We start from the raw sequence: 21,076 nt of genomic DNA, 5'->3' as shown, positions 1-21,076 counted from the left end.
GGCGTGGAAGACACACTGATCAGGCTGACATGGAAGATCAAAGAGAACATGTGGTTGACATTGAGCAACCGGCTCAGAAGCAACAGGCTCAGGGTAATGGAGCTGGTAATGCTGCTGGTAATGGAGCTGGTCAAGGGTTACATCAGGGTAATTTTCATCAGGAACAAGTGCATCAACATCAAGCTTATGTCCACCAGGGACAAGCTCCAGCTCATCAGCGGAGGCATCAGGCCAATGTCCACCAAAGACAACAAGTGCACCAACATCAGCCATTTCAAAACCAGCAAAAGAGATATGACCAGCCACAGGTCTATGTTAGAGAGAATGACAGGGCCAATGCTCAACAAGCTTAGGCGCCTCATCCAAGGTACGAAGTCTGTTCGAGATTACTATAAGGAATTGGAAACTTTGCTCATTCGTGCAGATTTACGAGAAGGCGAAGAAATGGTAATGTCGAGATTTCTTGGAGGACGTAACCAAGAAATTCAAGACAAGGTGGAACTTCAGGATTTCGCAGATATACAAGAGATGGTGCATAAGGCTGAATTGGTGAATCTCAATTCAAGAGGCGAAATTTCAAGTCCACGTTCACGCCTAGTGTACCTAAGCCTAAGTTGATCAGCAAGCCAGCTTACTCCAGAGACATCAAACCACCCTCTACTGGACTTAAAGAAGAATCTAAAGCTAAGTTCAAACCTAGGAGTGGTACCTCTATCAGCAATGTAAGGTGTTTCAAATGTCAAGGAATGGGACATTACTCTCGAGCTTGTCCAAACAAGAAGGTATTCTTGTTACAAGAGGGAGGAGAGATAGTTCCTCAAGAGGATTCAGAGGCCGAATATGAATTAGAGGAAGAGGAAGAAGCTGCTGTCGTGGGCGAGATGCTGGTTGCCAGAAGGACTTTGAGTGTTCAGAGTCAACCTGAAGAGACTTGTCAGCGAGAGAACCTGTTTCACACGAGATGCTTCATTAAAGAAAAAGTTTGTAGCCTGATCATAGATGGAGGAAGTTGTACTAATGCTGCAAGCAAAGAGATGGTTAAGAAGCTCCAGCTCAAGACTATTCCTCATCCAAGACCGTATAAACTTCAGTGGCTGAATGATAGTGGATCCTTGACCGTATCTCAGCAAGTTATGGTTTCTCTATCTATTGGGAAGTATGAAGATGAGATTCTATGTGATGTTATTCCCATGGGTTCGAGTCATGTGTTGCTGGGCAGACCGTGGCAATCAGATCGTAGGGTGATACACGACGGTTCTACCAACAAGCACTCATTCGCAAAATTACCCTCCTACCTCTCACGCCTACCGAGATTTACCAAGATCAGATTCAGATGAAGCTCAAGGAGAAGGAGAAAGTCGCCAACAGCCTCTACATAAACCACAGTGAATTTTCTAAACTCTTTGATCCTGAAATGACTACTTTTATGTTTATGTACAAGGAATCCCTTGTTAATACTAACCCTTCACAGGAGCTTCCTAGTGCTATGTTTGAGATTTTGCAGGAATATAAGGACGTTTTTTCGGTAGAAATTCCACCAGGGCTACCTCTTATTAGCGGGATAGAGCATCAGATCGATTTGGTACCAGGATCAGCATTACCTAACAGACCAGCATACCGAACCAATCCTGTAGAGACTAAGGAGCTGCAAAAACCAAGTGGAGGAGCTGATGAGCAAAGGCCATATTCGAGAAAGCTTGAGTCCATGTGCGGTTCCAGTTCTGTTAGTGCCAAAGAAGGATGGTTCCTGGAGAATGTGTGTAGACTGCCGAGCTATCAATAACATCACTGTGAAGTATAGGCATCCGATTCCAAGACTAGATGATATGCTGGATGAGCTGTGTGGATCGAAAATCTTCTCGAAGATAGATTTGAAGAGTGGGTATCATCAGATCAGAATGAAAGAAGGAGACGAATGGAAGACGGCATTCAAGACAAAGCAAGGACTCTACGAGTGGCTAGTTATGCCTTTTGGTCTCACCAATGCTCCCAGCACCTTCATGAGACTAATGAACCATGCCCTGAGACCATTCATTGGCATGTTCGTAGTGGTTTATTTCGATGATATCCTCATCTACAGTAAAGGTTTGGAAGAACATCTAGATCACATCAGATCGGTTCTTGATGTTCTTCGCTCTCAATCTCTCTTTACTAATTTATCTAAATATTCATTCTGCACTAAAGAAATTGTTTTCTTAGGCTTTGTAGTAAGTGCAGGAGGAGTTAAAGTGGATGAAGAGAAGATAAAAGCTATCAAGGAGTGGCCAACCCCCAAGAATATTGGAGAAGTCCGAAGTTTCCATGGTTTAGCAGGATTCTACAGGCGTTTTGTTCGTGATTTCAGAACCATAGCCGCGCCCTTAACAGAAGTGATCAAGAAAGACGTGGGGTTCAAGTGGGGAGAGGCACAAGAACAGGCTTTTACAGCCCTTAAAGAGAAGCTTATCAATTCGCCCTTACTAGTACTTCCTGATTTTACTAAGACTTTTGAGATTGAATGCGATGCTTCTTGTGTAGGTATTGGAGCAGTTCTTATGCAGGATAAGAAGCCCGTCGCTTACTTCAGCGAAAAGTTAGGAGGATCAACGCTGAATTATCCCACATATGACAAGGAGTTATACGCATTGGTTCGAGCTCTCCAGACGTGGCAGCATTACCTATGGCCTAAGGAATTCGTCATTCATAACGATCACGAGTCTCTAAAGCACCTCAAGGGTCAGCAGAAGCTTAACAAAAGACATGGGCGATGGACGGAGTTCATTGAGACATTCCCCTACATTGTTAAGTACAAAAAGGTAATGATAATGTGGTCGCAGACGCATTATCCCGGAGGTACACTCTTATTTCGACTTTAACATCAAAGTTGATTGGATTTGAGCACATTATAGATCTTTATGAATCTGATACTGAATTTTCTGAGAGCTATGCCAAATGTCATAAGTTTGCCTGTGAGAAATTTTATAGACAGGATGGATACTTGTTCTTCAGTAACCGATTGTGCATACCACGAGGATCCATTCGAGAGTTACTGGTACGAGAAGCTCATGGAGGTGGATTAGCTGGACATTTCGGTGTCACAAAGACACTTCTTGGACTACAAGAGCACTTCTACTGGCCGAACATGAAGAAAGACGTTGAGAAAATCTGTTCTACATGTGTCGTATGTAAGATGGCCAAGAGTAAAGTTCAACCTCACGGTTTGTATACTCCTCTGCCTATTCCTTCTCAACCTTGGACTAATATCGCTATGGATTTTGTAGTTGGCTTACCTCGAACCAGAAATGGTAGAGATTCTATTTTTGTAGTTGTTGACAGGTTTAGCAAGATGGGTCACTTCATCGCTAGCCACAAGACAGATGATGCTGTGAATGTAGCTAACTTGTTTTTCAGGGAAGTAGTAAGACTGCATGGAATGCCACAGGTTATCATTTCAGATCGAGACACGAAGTTCATAGGACACTTTTGGCGAACTGATACCACCGTATTTTGACCACTTTTATGGATCGTTTTGAAATATTTTTTCTATGTTTTTAATTGCTTTTAAGTACTTTTATCACGTTTTTCTAGTATTTGTAGTTTCAAGACTCTTTTCAGGAAACTTAGGGAAAAGCTTAACAAAATGGATAGAAAACCAGATTTCAGCTCAGAGTCAAACCGTCAGAAGTTCACCCCTGATTGAAGGCCTTCTCACCGTCTGATCCAGCTCAAATTTGGAGACCTTAAAGATGGAAGTATCAGCTTTCCAGTGCACTTTACAGCTTGGCAATCCAACGGTTCAATCAAAAGATACACGAAGAGCAAGATGCCCCGTAAACCAGCTTGCCAGCATTTTCCCGCGGTCAGGAGCATCCCGACCGCGGCAAACCACTCATCCACCGCGGTCACACTTGTCCCGACCGCGGCCTTCAACCTCCGAGCCCAAAAAGCCCATTTCTGAAGCCCACATTTGGAGAAACCCTAAGTGACGTCCAGAGAGGTCTTGAGCACTATAAATACATGTCTTAGGAGCCCTAGAAATCGTGTAACCTATCACCACCGAAATATTTACTTCATATTCTTATTATTTTTGCTTTAGTTTTTAGGGAGAGAGAGATTTGTTCTCTTGAACCCTTGTTCTTTCTTTTTCAATTTCGGTTTCTATTCTACTTCTTAATACTATGTCTTTGATTTCGTTCATTATGTCTGAGTAGTTTTATTGTTGGGATTAAGGGATTTTCGATGGGGATATATATGTTCGGTGAGGATTCCATTGGCTATTGAGCTGAATCTTAGAAATTTTTCTTCTGAATTGGTTTTTACTGCATGAGAGTAGCGTCATGAACTACAATCTGATCCAGATGCTTGGTGACACGAAAGTGTTCATCAGGTATCAGATCTAGTTTGGGAGAGCAAAACAAACATAGGAGTGGAAACCTACCTATGGGCGATTTGTGAATTAGGACGAGTCTTAAACATAATGCATCTCTTCTCTTCCAGGGCCAGAGTGGAAACCTACTGGTCAGGGTTGAGAGAGATAGTTGTCTATGATCACGACAGTGGCGTATTCATACGTCCGTGACTCCAGTTCGAAAAGTTTAAGCTAAGATCTTACAAAATTTACTCTCTAGCAATGTTTTGAATCGTTCGTACCCCTGAGAAAACTTCCCTGAACCCCAACGCTTTCTTCTCCATTGTTTTACACCGATTTTCTTTAAGCTTTAGTTTAATATTGTCTTTCCTTTTTAGTTCATTTTCATTTAAGCATTAGAATATCCGTTTTTATCATTTTTAGTCATTTTCATTAAGTTTAGTTATTACGTCATTTAATTTCCGTATTCTGTTTTAAGATTTCGTTTTTAGATTTTAAACACACTACCAAACCCCCACTAAACCGTTTTTGTTCTAGACTTCCTTACTTTAACTTATTTCAAAGGCTTTTTGCAGCAAAAGATCCTCCTTCCCTGTGGATTCGATCCCTAAGTACTACAATCGATCAGCTGTGCACTTGCGGCTATTGATTTCAATTAGGGTAAAACTTGACAACCCTCGACACCACACATCAAGATCAACATCACGAACGCTTTAGGCTAAGCTTGGAACAGAGCTCTCATTCTCAACGACGTGTCATCCTCAGACCGATGGACAAACCGAGGTGGTGAATAGAACGTTGTCCACACTTCTAAGGACTTTGGTGAAGAGTAACCTCAAGACATGGGAAGAGCGTCTGCCTCATGTTGAGTTTGCCTATAATCACGCTAAGGATTCCGCTACCCTCTTTTCTCCTTTTGAAATTGTATATGGGTTTAATCCACAATAACCTCTAGACTTGATCCCTTTGCCTTTAAGTGGAAAATGCAGTTTGAATGGCAAGGAGAAAGCTGAACAGGTCCGGAGAATACATGCTAAGGCTAAGGAGAACATCGAGAAGAAAACCAAGCAGTATGAGAAGCATGCCAACAAAGGACGAAAGGAGCTGATATTCGAAGAAGGAGATCTGGTGTGGATCCATCTGAGGAAGGAGCGATTTCCAGCTGAACGAAAGAACAAGCTAATGCCCAGAGTTGATGGACCATACGCAGTCATCAAAAGAATCAACAACAACGCCTATCAGATTGATCTTCAAGGTAAGTATGATGTTTCTGATGCTTTCAATGTTTCTGACTTGCTTCCTTATGTTGCAGATTCAGATTTGAGGACAAATCCTTTTCAAGAGGGAGAGGATGATATGATCGTGACAAGTTCAGAGGAGGAGGAACCAGAGGTAGCTGGCAGGATCACTCGTTCCAGAGCTAGAGAGATGGCTAAGGAGGCTCACGCTCTCATTGCAGCAGAGGACATCGATCAACTGGAGGCTGGAGCTCACATCTTCAACATCTCTATCTTGAAGAATGAAGAACCCATCAACAATGACTAGGTAACTTTCCTTGGTGAGGATTTTGGAAGGCAAGGAGGTTCTTCTCCAAGGTTTTTAACGAGGCAGAAATCATTGCTACGTCGAGTTACTTAGAAGTTGTTACTAATGGGTAATAACGTGCAAAGTCACAATGACCTTTGCACTAGTTGTTTTAGGCACACCACTTAGGATTTAGAAGGGACGCCTCGCTGTTTTATTTTTAAATCAAACTTCTTGTTGTTTTTATTTCAGACTTCATGTAGTTTGTTTCTTAGGGCTGCGATTTCTCTCTAAGTCTATTTAAGAGAGAAAATCGCCTATGTGATAATCAGTGAAGAATTTTTATCAAACTTTTAACGTGTTCTTCTCTCTTTGATTTCTGAGAACTAAAAACTCTGAAACTCGAATCTCTTAAAAACTAATCTGTTTACAAGAGGTTCTTCTATCACTCCATTCCATCGATATCATCTCATCATCACCGTACCATCGATCTCTCGCTCACACCACCATCGCACATCCACGATCTGATCTGCCGTGTCTCCATCATCCTCATCGAGCCATCATCGTATCACTACCACCACCCTTTTCGCTTCATCGTTTCAGTCTATCCACCATATCGCTGCATCTATTGTTCTTTGCTTCAGAGTTGATCACCTAGGATCGTATCACTTGAAAACTCAAAGTTATCAGTTACAAAAGAAAATGAAAAAGAGCTGAGTAAATTTTGAGCTCCAAGACTTGTGCATGGAAAGAAAAAATGAATCCCCTAGTGAGAGAGGAAAGAGTGTGAAAAGTAAGGAAGTGAGGAAACTTTGAGTAGAGTGTGGGGCGGGATGAGTTCTTGCCCTTGTGTGCATAAGTTGCCTTTTACCTTTAGCATTCTGCCAAAGTTTGGTCATTCATAGAGAGATCCCTTTGCTGCATTAAACCCACTCAGGCGCTGATGAGAGCATTTTAGTCTCATAACCTCACCCTAGCCAAGGTGTATTTGGAGCTATTTTGAGTTGAAAAGGTGAAACCAGGAAGAGAAACGGTGATCAGAGCTTGAAAGATGGTGAAAATGGGTTTTTGGAGGTTCTCGGCGATTCTCACGTACCGCAGGCAACTTTTCTCGGCGTTTTCCATGTACCGCAAGTGAGCCTCTCGGCCAATACGCGAACCGCGGCTAAGGTTTCTCGGCCAAAATTTCTAGATAGAGACAAGTCTCAGAAATCGCGTTACCTAAAGGTGTTGCCGGTCGATTCAGCTGTCGGGTGCTTCATCAAAGTTGGAGACGATTGTATCATGGTTCCAGAGCAGGTAAAATCATATGATTTGGAGGCGTGAGCAGAGAGTTAAGCTCGTCGGAAGGCACGCCTGTCTCGCTGCCGTTTTAGACCCCCCCGATGAGCTCCGAAGAATGCGAAGGACGATGCACTTCCAGACCGATTCAGTCTACAGGGCCTTGATCAAGATTTGAGATATTTGAGCCCTCTTTTCAGAACGTTTGAGATCATTCAATTTGGAGCTATGAGCAAGAAGATAACGTTTCTGGAATGGACGCATGTATAAAAGCCTCTTTCTGACCGTGTCAATGCACTGCTAAGATGAGCCCTCCAGGGAACCTTCCACTTCCCAAGCGCCTAAGGTTCCTTCACCAAAGTTGAAGATGTCTGATTTTTCTTTCCACTGAAGTTAGAATCGCACCATTTGGACCAGTATCCTGGGAGTTACTCTCCCACGAATGTGAAGTGGTCCAAGGAGACCTGAAGCCTGCGAGATAGTGATAACTAACGTTTTCAAGGCCTAAGGGTTATCAATCCCTTAGCTGTTGCAGCATAAAGGGTATCAATCCATAAGTGTGGTTGTCAGACACTAGTTTATGTGATAAACTCTTAAGTCAAGTGATCAAAGATGAGTTTTGGTGTGAACAAAGTAACAAGAAAGCATAAAACAAGGAACAAGAAAAGCAATGATTAATGAACTAAACAAGGCAACAAAACAAGATGATGGTGCTTAAGCAAATGATGGAAGATAAGCCTCTAGGTGTGATCATTGATTAGGGTGCTTTCAATGCAAACTAATGATGCTAAACAACAATGCAACACTTGCTACTCTTTAGTCTAGGCTTCCTAATCAGATTAATCCACTTTCATGACAGAAATCTCTTTGCAAATACCTTAATCAAGTCTAACAACCATTAGAAATAACCAAGCAATCAACAAGAATAATGTTCCAAGCCTAATTAGTGACCAAACAATCTTTAACAAAGAAAGACTGAATCTTATACAGAAAGACATAGCAAGCAATCACATGATCTCAAAACCAATTAACTTAAGACTCTAAACTAGATTAATCCTCTCATGAAGGCATTAACCTCTACACTAATCCATTTTCAAACCAAATTCTCATTTGTGAAATATGAATCAATGAGCATTAAGAAACAGTTCTAATATGTCATTTATGCATTTAACAAACATCATCATGGCATTAATGCATAAACCCTTAGTTAGCTTTCATTCAGGCATTTCATCAAACACTTTTGGTGCATGAAAAATCCAGATTCTAGACCCAAGTGATGTGCAAGGATCTAGCATTAGGATCAGCTAACTAAGGAAAGGAGAAGAGAATATAAGCTTAAACAATCATTAATCTACATCTAAGCACCCTAATCTACACACCTAGAAGCTTAAAAGAAGACTACTCACTAATCATGATGAACACACCATTTCCCTTTCAAGAGGTGATGTTGATCATGATTAGAAGTTAAGATGAGATGAAGAAATGATAAGAAACAGCTTTAAGATGATTAAATCTGCTAGATATCTCTTGATCAAACTCGTTTTAACACTGAAAAGGAAAGAAAACAAGAGAGAAAACTAAGAGAAGATAAGATTTAGGGTTTTTTTCCTAAAAAACTATTTATACTAAGGGTCTTAAAACGGGTCAGCCCAGGACAAACTGGGTACTGACCCGGCTCAGTTGGGTCTGGTGGCTGGTGTGCGAGATGGTCACGTCCATGGCTGACCCGCACACCCATCTCGCACCAAAAGGAGCTCAAGACTCCTAGATGGTCAAGTCCTTTCTCAGCCGCACATCCATCTACACTTCATCTTGCATGTTCTTGTGCGGCTCAGTTCAGCTCCTTCCCCACTCGCAAGACAGGTCGCACACTCCAGAATGTATATGTGCGAGATGGTCACTTCCTTGCCCAAGTCGCATGCCCAAGTCGGTGTGATTTGTGAACACATGTGCTACATGGTTCCACTTCATGTCCAACTCACAGACCTATCTCGCACAGCATTGTGGACTTACTCAAATTTGATTCTGGAAGTCTCTACCTTGCTCAGAGTCTCCTTACACTCATCTCTAAAGTCTCAACTTGTTTCCAGAGCACTCAAATATCTCGAACTTTGGTGAAGAAACCTTCAGAGCTTGGGAAGTGGAAGGTTTCTTGGACGGCTTATCTCTGCAGCTTATTGAAATTATCGAAAAGAAGCTCTTGGAACAGTTTTCACTCCGGAGACGGTATCTTTCAGTACACAGCTCCAAACTGGATGATCTCAGAAGTTCTGGAAAAAGCACTCAAAGACCGCAAATCTTGATGAAGTCCCCGGCAACTGAATCAGACTGGAAATGCATCGTTCCACGCAATCTTTGTGACTCATCGGATCGGTCTTCAAACTGTAGCGAGACAGTTGTATCTTCCGGTGAGCTTAACTCTCATCTCACGACTCCAAATCCAATTATTCGACCTGTTCTTGGACCGGGACTCGATCATCTACAACTTTGGGGAAGGGTTTGGGTTCAGATGACGTCGGCAAGGGCTCCGTTCCACCGGTTATTTGATGCGCGTTGCTTTGGTCCTTTATCCGCTCCGAGACATGTACTGCTTCTTGTCGCCGTAACTTTCAGCTCCAAACTGAAAATAGGACGATCTAAAGTGTTCTGGAAACTAGACTCGACGCTCTTGATTCTTTATGAAGACTCTGGAGGCTGAATCCTTGTTAAAGTCTTCCTTCTCAGGTGATCAAGTTGAGGGATCGTCGGCTCCATAACACTTGTCCGAGTCTGACGCACATAAGGTGATGGTCTCTTCATGGCTTTTATCCCAATTGCTCCCAATTATCTCCAAATGACCTGTAAACACTCCAAAATTGCAAAACTCTCTAGGACCTAATGCAATTCCTAACTAAAGACAAAAGCAAAGACAAATATATGTAAAACTACCTAAATGTATGCATGAGACTCAATATTTGGACAAAAATGCAATCCTAAGCATGACAAAATATGAGTATATCAACTCCCCCACACTTGTCCTTTGCTTGTCCTCAAGCAAACAAGAACAAATGAGAGAGAGAGGTTGAATGCATGGGAGTTCATATTTCTTTTGAGAGAAGTGACCACTAAGAGAATTCAAGTGCATGCTCAATATGCAATGCAAAACCATACTTTGCTGTATCATCTCAACAGTAATCTCCACAAGTTCTCCTATTCCTCAACTCTTTAACATTCATTAAGCTTTTTACCAAGTGGATCAAATGATGCATTGTTTAAACAAACAAAGTTTCGCTAGGGTGAGGTTATGAGACTAAAATGATCTCATCAATGCCTGAGTGGGTTCAATGCATCAAAAGGATCTCTCTATGAATGACCAAACTTTGGCAGAATGCTAAAGGTAAAAGGCAACCTATGCATACAAGGGCAAGGACTCATCCCACCCCACACTCTACTCAAAGTTTCCTCACTTGCTTACTTTTCACACTCATTCTTCTCTCACTAGGGGATTCTCTTTTCCTTTTCATACACAAGTGTTGGAGTTCAAACTTTACACAGCTCTTTTTCACTTTCTTTTGTAACCTCTAGCCTCTTTTTTCTTTCCTTTTAAAACATTTGAGCTCTTTGGCTTCTTTTCTTTTCTTTTCACTTAGAGGCTAGACTCTTTCTTTTCAAAACACTAGAGCTCACTTTCTTTGACTCAAAACTCCAAGACTGATTTCTTTTCTTTTTCTATCCCCTAGTTTGCACCATTCTCCTTTTATTTCCACTCATCCCTCCTTTTTCCACTCACCAACAAGTATTCCCCCACACTTAGTTCTTGCCAAATCTCTCAGCTCCTTGATGATAGAACTTAGCACTCAATGATACTTGCCCTTGTCGCCCTAAACCTAACACTTTCTGCTAAGTTTGGTCCAAGGTGGCCTCTCAATCACACACAAACAATTGGCTTGAAAGAAGGATGGGTTCAGGGTGAGAAAAACTGATCTATTATGCAGATTCAGCTATTTGAGCTAAGGAAGAGGATGGTAAAAACAGGATTCTAGCTCAAATACGTATATTGGTATCCACAAGCTTATTCAAACAATGCACCAAATGATAATTTCAAGTCAAGTTCAGGGTTTTCACTTATTAGAGTTGAGTTCAATTCAAACTTGCTTCTCAGATTCAAATAATTTCAAGCCTTGCAAGCACAGAAGTCATTTCACAAGCATATTTAATCCAAATTCTCAAAGTGATGTACTCTCAAGAAAAAAAACTATCATTACTCCCATGCACAATGCAACCTATATGATGCAACTAGACTCAATCCTAAAAATGTGAAATGCAACTACATGATCATTTTTTGTGTTCAAATTTTCAGATATTTCAATTTTTTTGGTTTTTTTATATGCACTAAATGCTATGCATGATCAAATAAGACTCAAAAAGGCAAAAGAGAAAATAAGAACATAGAAAACATGATTAGTAAACACAAAGCCTCTTGGTCCCCGACAACGATGCCAATTGATAACTAAGGTTTTCAAGGCCTTATTAAGGGTTATCAATCCCTTAGCTGTTGCAGCATAAAGGGTATCAATCCATAAGTGTGGTTGCCAGACACTAGTTTATGTGAGAAACTCTTAAGTCAAGTGATCAAAGATGAGTTTTGGTGTGAACAAAGTAAGAAGAAAGCATAAAACAAGGAACAAGAAAAGCAATGATTAATGAACTAAACAAGGCAACAAAACAAGATGATGGTGATTAAGCAAATGATGGAAGATAAGCCTCTAGGTGTGATAATTGATTAGGGTGCTTTCAATGCAAACTAATGATGCTAAACAACAGTGCAACACTTGCTACTCTTTAGTCTAGGCTTCCTAATCAGATTAATCCACTTTCATGACAGAAATCTCTTTGCAAATACCTTAATCAAGTCTAACAACCATTAGAAATAACCAAGCAATCAACAAGAATAATGTTCCAAGCCTAATTAGTGACCAAACAATCTTTAACAAAGAAAGACTGAATCTTATACAGAAAGACATAGCAAGCAATCACATGATCTCAAAACCAATTAACTTAAGACTCTAAACTAGATTAATCCTCTCATGAAGGCATTAACCTCTACACTAATCCATTTTCAAACCAAATTCTCATTTGTGAAATATGAATCAATGAGCATTAAGAAACAGTTCTAATATGTCATTTATGCATTTAACAAACATCATCATGGCATTAATGCATAAACCCTTAGTTAGCTTTCATTCAGGCATTTCATCAAACACTTTTGGTGCATGAAAAACCCAGATTCTAGACCCAAGTAATGTGCAAGGATCTAGCATTAGGATCAGCTAACTAAGGAAAGGAGAAGAGAATATAAGCTTAAACAATCATTAATCTACATCTAAGCACCCTAATATACACACCTAGAAGCTTAAAAGAAGACTACACACTAATCATGATGAACACACCATTTCCTTTGCAAGAGGTGATGTTGATCATGATTAGAAGTTAAGATGAGATGAAGAAATGATAAGAAACAGCTTTAAGATGATTAAATCTGCTAGATATCTCTTGATCAAACTCGTTTTTACACTGAAAAGGAAAGAAAATAAGAGAGAAAACTAAGAGAGAAGATAAGATTTAGGGTTTTTCGCCCAAAAAACTATTTATACTAAAGGTCTTGAACCGGGTCAGCCCAGGACAAACTGGGTACTGACCCGTCTCAGTTGGGTCTGGTGGCTGGTGTGCGAGATGGTCACATCCATGGTTGACCCGCACACCCATCTCGCACCAAAAGGAGCTCAAGACTCCTAGATAGTCAAGTCCTTTCTCAGCCGCACATCCATCTAGCACTTCATCTTGCATGTTCTTGTGCGGCTCAGTTCAGCTCCTTCCCCACTCGCAAGACCAGGTCGCACACTCCAGAATGTATATGTGCGAGATGGTCACTTCCTAGCCCAAGTCGCATGCCCAAGTCGGTGTGATTTGCGACACATGTGCTACATGGTTCCACTTCATGTCCAACTCACATGCCTATCTTGCACAGCATTGTGGACTTACTCAAATTTGATTCTGGAAGTCTATACCTTGCTCAGAGTCTCCTTTCACTAATCTCTAAAGTCTCAACTTGTTTCCAGAGCGTTGAACATTCATGGGTTCGAGTTAATCAAGTCGCAGTATCGTATCGCACAACCTAGGCCTTCTCGGACCACGTCGCGTTCAGGGGAGAGTAACTTACAGGATATGGATCCAAATGGCATAATTATAACTTCAGTGGAAATAGCACTCAAATATCTCCAACTTTGGTGAAGAAACCTTCAGAGCTTGGGAAGTGGAAGGTTTCCTGGACGGCTCTTCTCTGCAGCGCATTGAAACGATCGAAAAGAAGCTCTTGGAACAGTTTTCACTCCGGAGACGGTACCTTTCAGCACACAGCTCCAAACTTGATGATCTCAGAAGTTATGGAACAAGCACTCAATGACCTTGAATCTTTATGAAGCCCCCTGCAACTGAATCAGACTGGAAAGGCATCGGCCCATGCAATCTTTGGGACACATCAGATCGGTCTTGAAACTGTTGCGAGACAGGTGTATTTTCCGGTGTGCTTAACTCTCATCTCACGACTCCAAATCCAGTTATTCGACCTGTTCTTGGACCGTGACTCGATCATCTCCAACTTTGGTGAAGGGTTTGGGTTCAGATGACGTCGGCAAAGGCTCCGTTCCACCGGTTCTTTGATGCGCGTTGCTTTGGTCCTTTATTCGCTCCGAGACATGTACTGCTTCTTATCGCCGTAACGTTCAGCTCCAAACTGCAAATAGGACGATATAAATTGTTCTGGAAACTAGAGTCGACGCTCTTGGTTTTTTATGAAGACTACGGAGGCTGAATCCTGGTGAAAGTCTTCCTTCTCAGCTGATTAAGTTGAGGGATCGTCGGCTCCATAACACTTGTCCGAGTCTGATGCACATAAGGTGATGGTCCCTCCATGGCTTTTGTCCCAATTGCTCCCAATTATCTCCAAATGACCTGTAAACACTCCAAAAGTGCAAAACTCTCTAGGACCTAATGCAATTCCTAACTAAAGACAAAATCAAAGACAAATATATGTAAAACTACATAAATGTATGCATGAAACTCAATATTTGAACAAAAATGCAATCCTAAACATGACAAAATATGAGTATATCAAGCGCCGAAAAGGACAAGGCATGAAGAGAAAGCATTGGTGGTTGCTTCTGGTTCCAAGAAGAGAGGGAAACAATTGGCTGTGGTATCTGATGATGAACAGTCTGAGAGTGGCTCAAGCAGCTCAGCTGGAGGCTCCCAAGGCACCATTGAAGAGGCATCAAAGAGGATCAAGAAAACTGAACCAGAAACACCTGATTATCTGGCCAAGTTTCAACAGATGGGGATCCAGCAAGGGAGGTTCCCTGATGTGGACTTTCTGAAGAAGATTGGCATCTATGAAGATGTCAAAACTTTACTTGGGAACATGGGCATGCGACTTGGGACTAAAGGAGGACCAAGTCGCACACATATTCTCCCCAGATTTCGTCTTGGTCATGCGAGTTGAAGAGGAAGAAGACTGAATCGCACAAAGACTCGCAAAACACACCTAGATGGGCATGCAGCTGAGACTAAAGGACTTAAGGCTCACAAGACTGCTTCTTTGGCTGTGCGACTTGGGCATGCGACTTGGGAAGCTCCTGACCAACTCGCACACTCGTCATTTTACCCATTAAAACCAGGTCAGGACCCGGTTTGTTCCGGGCTGACCCGGTTCGTTTTAGAACCTATAAATAGTTTTTTAGGGTTTTACTCCGAGGACGTAAGCTTTATTCCTTTTGTTTCTTGCCTCTTTTGTGAAAGACTCCCCTTTGAGAAGAGTAATATCGATTTTTAACGGTTCTAATCAAGAGAGTTTGAGAGATATTTGTGTTTAAAGCTGCAAATCCATCATTATCTATCTTCTCCATCTGCATTTCTCATCATTAATCATGCCAATCTTCTCAACTTGCAAAGGTTTAAGAGAGATTAGCATGATTAGTGAGTAATCCCCATATTAAGGTCTTAGATATGTAGATTAGGGTGCTTAGGTGGTAGATTAGTGAGCTTAGGGGTTAGCTCATTCATATTCCATTCTCTACAACCTGTTCTTAATGGTAGATCCATATACATCATATGTGGTCTAGATTCTGGGCATTTCATTCAACAAAAGTGTTTGATGAATTGCCTAAACCAAGGTTGTTAGAGGTTTAAGTATTAGTCATCATGGGAATGATTGTTTTTATGTTTAAATGACTGATTAAACTTGTTCTTAATGCTTGTTGATTCATGTTTCACTAATGATGATTAGGTTAGAAACTGTTTTAACATAGAAGTTAATACCTTCATGAGAGGATTAGCTTAATCAATGATGTTTATGTTGAATGGTTTGCTTGATCACATGACTCATTAGCTCACTAGTTTAGCATCAAAGGCACCCTAATCCAATATCATGTCTAAGACCTTTCTTATCATCATACTTACAGTCTCATCAAATTTAGCTTATTTACTTGCTTGTTTAAGTTGATCATTAGCTTTAATCCTTGTTTAAAGTTCTTAGTTGTCGTTAATCATCAAAACCTTACTCATTTTGCTTGAATTAAGAACTGATCCTGCATCTTAGTGTCTACACATGATGGATTGATACCCTTTGTACTGCAAAGTGACAAAAGGGATTGATAACCCCTCATTTAGAGCCTTGAAACCCCTAAGTTATCAAGTATCCACTGATTGAGATTGTCGGATCTATAGCTGTCTGTAATCTCCAAGGCTGATCCACCACTGTCTGAGACGACCATGGAATTTGGAGATCAGCTTGTCTATTACTGTAGGGAGAGTAGCTCTTGGGTTGAGCAGTTGTTCGGTGAGCCATGCATGCATCTAGTAGATTTTGTCTCTCCATTTTGATGGGGGAACATTGTCGAAAGAGAAACCACTGTGTGAGTCAGTGTGGCTTCTTGGATTCCAGTCTGGTGGAGTTTGAGGCCTCTGTGGTTCTCTTCTGTCTTCAGATATGTTTCCGCCACCGCTTTCCATATCTTCTTCTTCTACTGTTGGTTCAGTCATCATGAAGTTTGGGATTAGGAACTCCTCATCAGGACTTTCTTGTAGCAGCATCAGGCTTTTCACAGAACGTTGTTGCTTTGGTGGTTTTGTTTGCTCCGCAACTTGTTCAAGAAATTTAGAGATTGGATTTTTGGTGTGTTCCACCATAACCTGTGCTTCACTCTTTTCAGGTGAAGTGGTCTTCGTGTTTTCTAGGGCAGAAATCTTCAAAGTTTCTTTAGGAACAGTTGGGTGTTTCTTTTTTGCAGGATGTTGCTCTTTGATTCTTGTTGGTAGGAAGGAGGATGATCCAAAGATACTTGGGTCATGGGAAAAGGAGAGAGGTTGTGTTTGGGTCATGGCTGGTGGAGAATATATAGGATAAGGTGTAAAGAGATCATATGGCATTGGGGTATGTGTTTTGGGCTGGTTTTGTAATGATTGTAATTGGGCTTTAAGGGATTTTAGCTCTGACTGCTTTTGGTACATGAGTGGGGAAGTTGTGGAAACAGTAGTCGCCAGGTGTAAGAGTTCTTGATGAAGAGAACTTACCCTTTTGTTGATTTCTTTGATTGAAAGGTCCAGGATAGATACCTTTGTGTCGATTTGGCTCAAGAGATGGTTTTGGACCATAGCGTTTTCTGATTGCCAATTTAGAGTTGCTTCTGCTGCACTAACTTGTTTTGCCGTTCCATCTGGATTTCTAATGTTCGGATTTCTGATTTTCCATGAGTGCCTGATGTTGCCTTTTTCAAATTCTCGTGTTGGAAACGTTGGCTCTTGAGAGGACGAAGAACCGAACATATAACATGTGTGGACATCTTCATTGTGAGGTGTTGGTGGAGTTGATCCGTTTGAATACAAGACATAGTATTCAAACTCCTTCCCCGTAGGTTCTCCAAGAAGACCAACTTCAGGGTCTCCCAATTCGTATCGTTCTTTGAGAATTTGCTGGGATGACTTCTTTTTTCTTCGCCTTGGTTTTTCTTCTTCACCTGAGCCACTCATTAGGCAATAGTCACAGTCACAGACGTCAAAGAATTTGTGACCTGTTTCGTCTGAGAATTCATAAATAAGGTCTCCGGCTGCATGAATTTGTTTATTGTAACACCAGGCAAATATTGCCTCAGGGGTTGTACTTCTTCAGCTGGAGAGATTGCATTTATCTCAGTGCAAAACGCTGGGTGCCGTGATTTTTCACCATCTTGCTGTTTGAAAGATATCTCGATTGCTCTGTAGTGTAGGTGGGTATAGCCATGAGTCTTTCATTGGTGAACCATCCCTTCATTGAAACGGAGGGGGATCATTTGCTCAGTTTCTGTCGCTGGAACCAGATGTTGCTCCATTTGTGAGGCTAGAATTAGCTCTCTTGCGACATGTTTGCTGGGACCCAAGACTTGTTTTATCACCTTTGGGAAAGTAGAGTTTGGTTTTGTAAAAGCTTTATATGGGTTTAATAAAGGTAACTGGGTGATGGGTACTTTACTATCTTCGCTCACATACTCTATTTCATATAAGTAATCTATCTTACTAGAGGTTGATTTTCTAAAAGGAGTTGTGTTTAGAGAACTTTCCATGATATATGATGAGACCAGAAGCCAAGACAGAATGTTTAATTTCTTATATATCCCTTAGAGTAATACTAAGCCAAGAGTTGGTTTTATGATGCACTAAGAATATTTGAGAAATCCCTCGTAAGATGTTTTAGCTCGATAACCGAGGCAATAATTCAAAGCTTTGAGCCTCAAGGTACTTTAAGCATAATGATCTTATGAGTTCTTTCTCAAAATTCTTTTTTCTTAGCTATGTCAGATTTCTGATGTGGAGGATCCACTATGTGGCAACCACAGAGCATACTTTCTATATTAGCTTGTAGAAGAAAACAACTCGTAGGCTTATAACTCCTCGGGGAGATAAGATCTAAAGCTTAGTCTGCCATGGCTCTGATACCAGATTTACAGACACATAGTGGCTACAATAACAAAGAAGGTTTATAAGGATCAAGAGTATTAAAAAGGGTATTTAAAGTATGGAAGAGATGATTATACAAAGGGGGATATTTTATTTATATGGAACACTCATAAATTACAAGGACACTCAAGGTTTTTCTCTCAGACTCGATTACAGGACTTAGCTTCGTTTATGCAAGCACCCAAGCTTCTTATTTATAGTGATACAATAATCCATATGCTAAATAAGAAAAGAATAAAATATTTATGCATGAGGTAGTTAGGTATCCACATGCTAAATAGCTCTAAGTTAGGTATCCACGTGTGTACTAATCTTAAGTTAGGTATCCATTGTATCATCATAATCCATATGCTAAATAAGAAAAGAATAAAATATTTATGCATGAGGAAGTTAGGTATCCACATGCTAAATAGCTCTAAGTTAGGTATCCACGTGTGTAATAATCTTAAGTTAGGTATCCATTGTATCACTATAAATAAGAGGATGAAGGGATGGTTCACCAATGAAAGACTCATGGTTATACCCACCTACACTACAGAGCAATTACGTTGGCGTTAACTCTGCATGGAAGAAAAGGCCTACTCGTCGTGGCGAGAGTTGCCCTACTCGACCAAAGATACAGAGAATACCAGCATGCTTGCATAGCAAAAATTCAGACAACCCTGAATGCAGGCACGGTATTTGTCACTCTCTACCCAAACTTCAACATATCACTTGAAGACCCTCAAATCTTCCAAAACATGCAAATCCAGCTACAAATCACAGGCACTCCCCAAGTTGGCAACACATATGTAGCAACACTCCATCATCAAATGGCGTATAGGGTCCAAAACCATGCTATGGACCTCAGTCTCCTGCGAGACACAGGAGATGCACTGCTTATACAGCTAGAATCTCAACACAGTCCATCATGCATCCATATCCCCAGGCAAATCGCTAGAGAAGAATTAGTCAAATTACTTCCAGAGTCTTGGGTGACAAATTACGAAAAGCTTCCTGAAAGAAGCGTACCGATTCAATCCGTGGACTCTTCCATCTACAAGAGAAAAGACAGAGCAATCGAGATATCTTTTAAACAGCAAGATGGTGAAAAATCACGGCACCCAGCGTTTTGCACTGAGAAAAATGCAATCTCCCAGCTGAAGAAGTACAACCCCTGAGGCAATATTTGCCTGGTGTTCCAATAAACAAATACAATGCAGCCGGAGACCCTATCTATACATTCTCAGACGAAACAGGTCACAAATTCTTTGACGTTTGTGACTGTGACTATTGCCTAATGAGTAGCTCAGATGAAGAAGAAAAACCAAGGCGAAGAAAAAAGAAGTCATCCCAGCAAATTCTCAAAGAACGATACGAATCGGGAGACCCTGAAGTTGGTCTTCTTGGAGAACCTACGGGGAAGGAGTTTGAATACTATGTCTTGTATTCAAACGGATCAACTCCACCAACACCTCACAATGAAGATGTCCACACATGTTATATGTTCGGTTCTTCGTCCTCTCAAGAGCCAACGTTTCCAACACGAGAATTTGAAAAGGGCAACATCAGGCACTCATGGAAAATCAGAAATCCGAACATTAGAAATCCAGATGGAACGGCAAAACAAGTTAGTGCAGCAGAAGCAACTCTAAATTGGCAATCAGAAAACGCTATGGTCCAAAACCATCTCCTGAGCCAAATCGACACAAAGGAATCTATCCTGGACATTTCAATCAAAGAAATCAACAAAAGGAAAAGTTCTCTTCATCAAGAACTCTTACACCTGGCGACTACTGTTTCAACAACTTCCCCACTCATGTACCAAAAGGAGTCAGAGCTAAAATCCCTTAAAGCCCAATTACAATCATTTCAAAACCATCCCAAAACACAGACCCCAATGCCATATGATCTCTTCACACCCTATCCTATATATTCCCCACCAGCCATGACCCAAACACAACCTCTCTCCTTTTCCCATGACCCAAGTATCTTTGGATAATCCTCCTTCCTACCAACAAGAATCAAATAGCAACGTCCTGCAAAAAACAAACACCCAACTGTTCCTAAAGAAACTCCAAAGATTTCTGCGCCAGAAAACACGAAGACCACTTCACCTGAAAAGAGTGAAGCACAGTTTATGGTGGAACACGCCAAAAATCCAATCTCTACATTTCTTGAACAAGTGGCAGAGCAAACAAAACCACCAAAGCAACAACGTTCTGTGAAAAGCATGATGCCGCTACAAGAAAGTCCGGATGAAGAGTTCCTAATCCCAACCTTCATGATGGCCGAACCAAGAGTAGAAGAAGAACATATGGAAAGCGATGGCGGAAACATATCTGCAGACAGAAAAGAACCACAGAGGCCTCAAACTCCACCAGACTGGAATCCAAGAAGCCACACTGACTCACACAGTGGTTTCTCTTTCGACAATGTTCCCCCATCAAAATGGAGAGACAAAATCTACGAGATGCATGCATGGCTCACCAAACAACTGCTCAACCCAGGAGCTACTCTCCCTACAGTAATAGACAAGATGATCTCCAAATTCCATGGTCGTCTCAGACAGTGGTGGATCAGCCTTGGAGATTACAGACAGCTACAGATCCGACAATCTCAATCAGTGGATACTGTGATTGGACATATCCACAATGAATTTCTTGGCACATGAGATCACTATACAATCCAAGCAAGGGAAGAATACATGAGCATGAGATGCTGCTCTTTCAAAAGAAAAGATCTGGAGAAGCACTATGAGAGGATGTCAAAAAGATTCTACGCACTAAATGGAATCGACGATGTCAATATGAAGCAGGCGTACTTGAACTCACTTCCAGAACCTCTTGGAAATGAGACATCTCGAATATTATCCCTAAAGAATATGACTCTAAGTCAAGCTTCTTTGGGAGAAATATA

The 21,076-nt window shown here is 41.2% G+C and overlaps 2 pseudogenes; both read left to right on the top strand.

Moving 5' to 3' along the window:
- Positions 1-234: 234 nt before the first annotated feature.
- Positions 235-3,061, top strand: LOC112086246 (annotated as a pseudogene).
- Positions 3,062-18,990: 15,929 nt separating this feature from the next.
- LOC112086245 lies at positions 18,991-20,831 on the top strand (annotated as a pseudogene).
- Positions 20,832-21,076: the final 245 nt, after the last annotated feature.

The sequence above is a fragment of the Eutrema salsugineum genome, unplaced genomic scaffold, assembly GCF_000478725.1.
Source record: "Eutrema salsugineum unplaced genomic scaffold, Eutsalg1_0 scaffold_21, whole genome shotgun sequence".
NCBI lineage: Eukaryota > Viridiplantae > Streptophyta > Magnoliopsida > Brassicales > Brassicaceae > Eutrema > Eutrema salsugineum.
The sequence above is the reverse complement of the archived record's forward strand: the minus strand, read 5'-3'. Positions and strand labels throughout refer to the sequence as shown.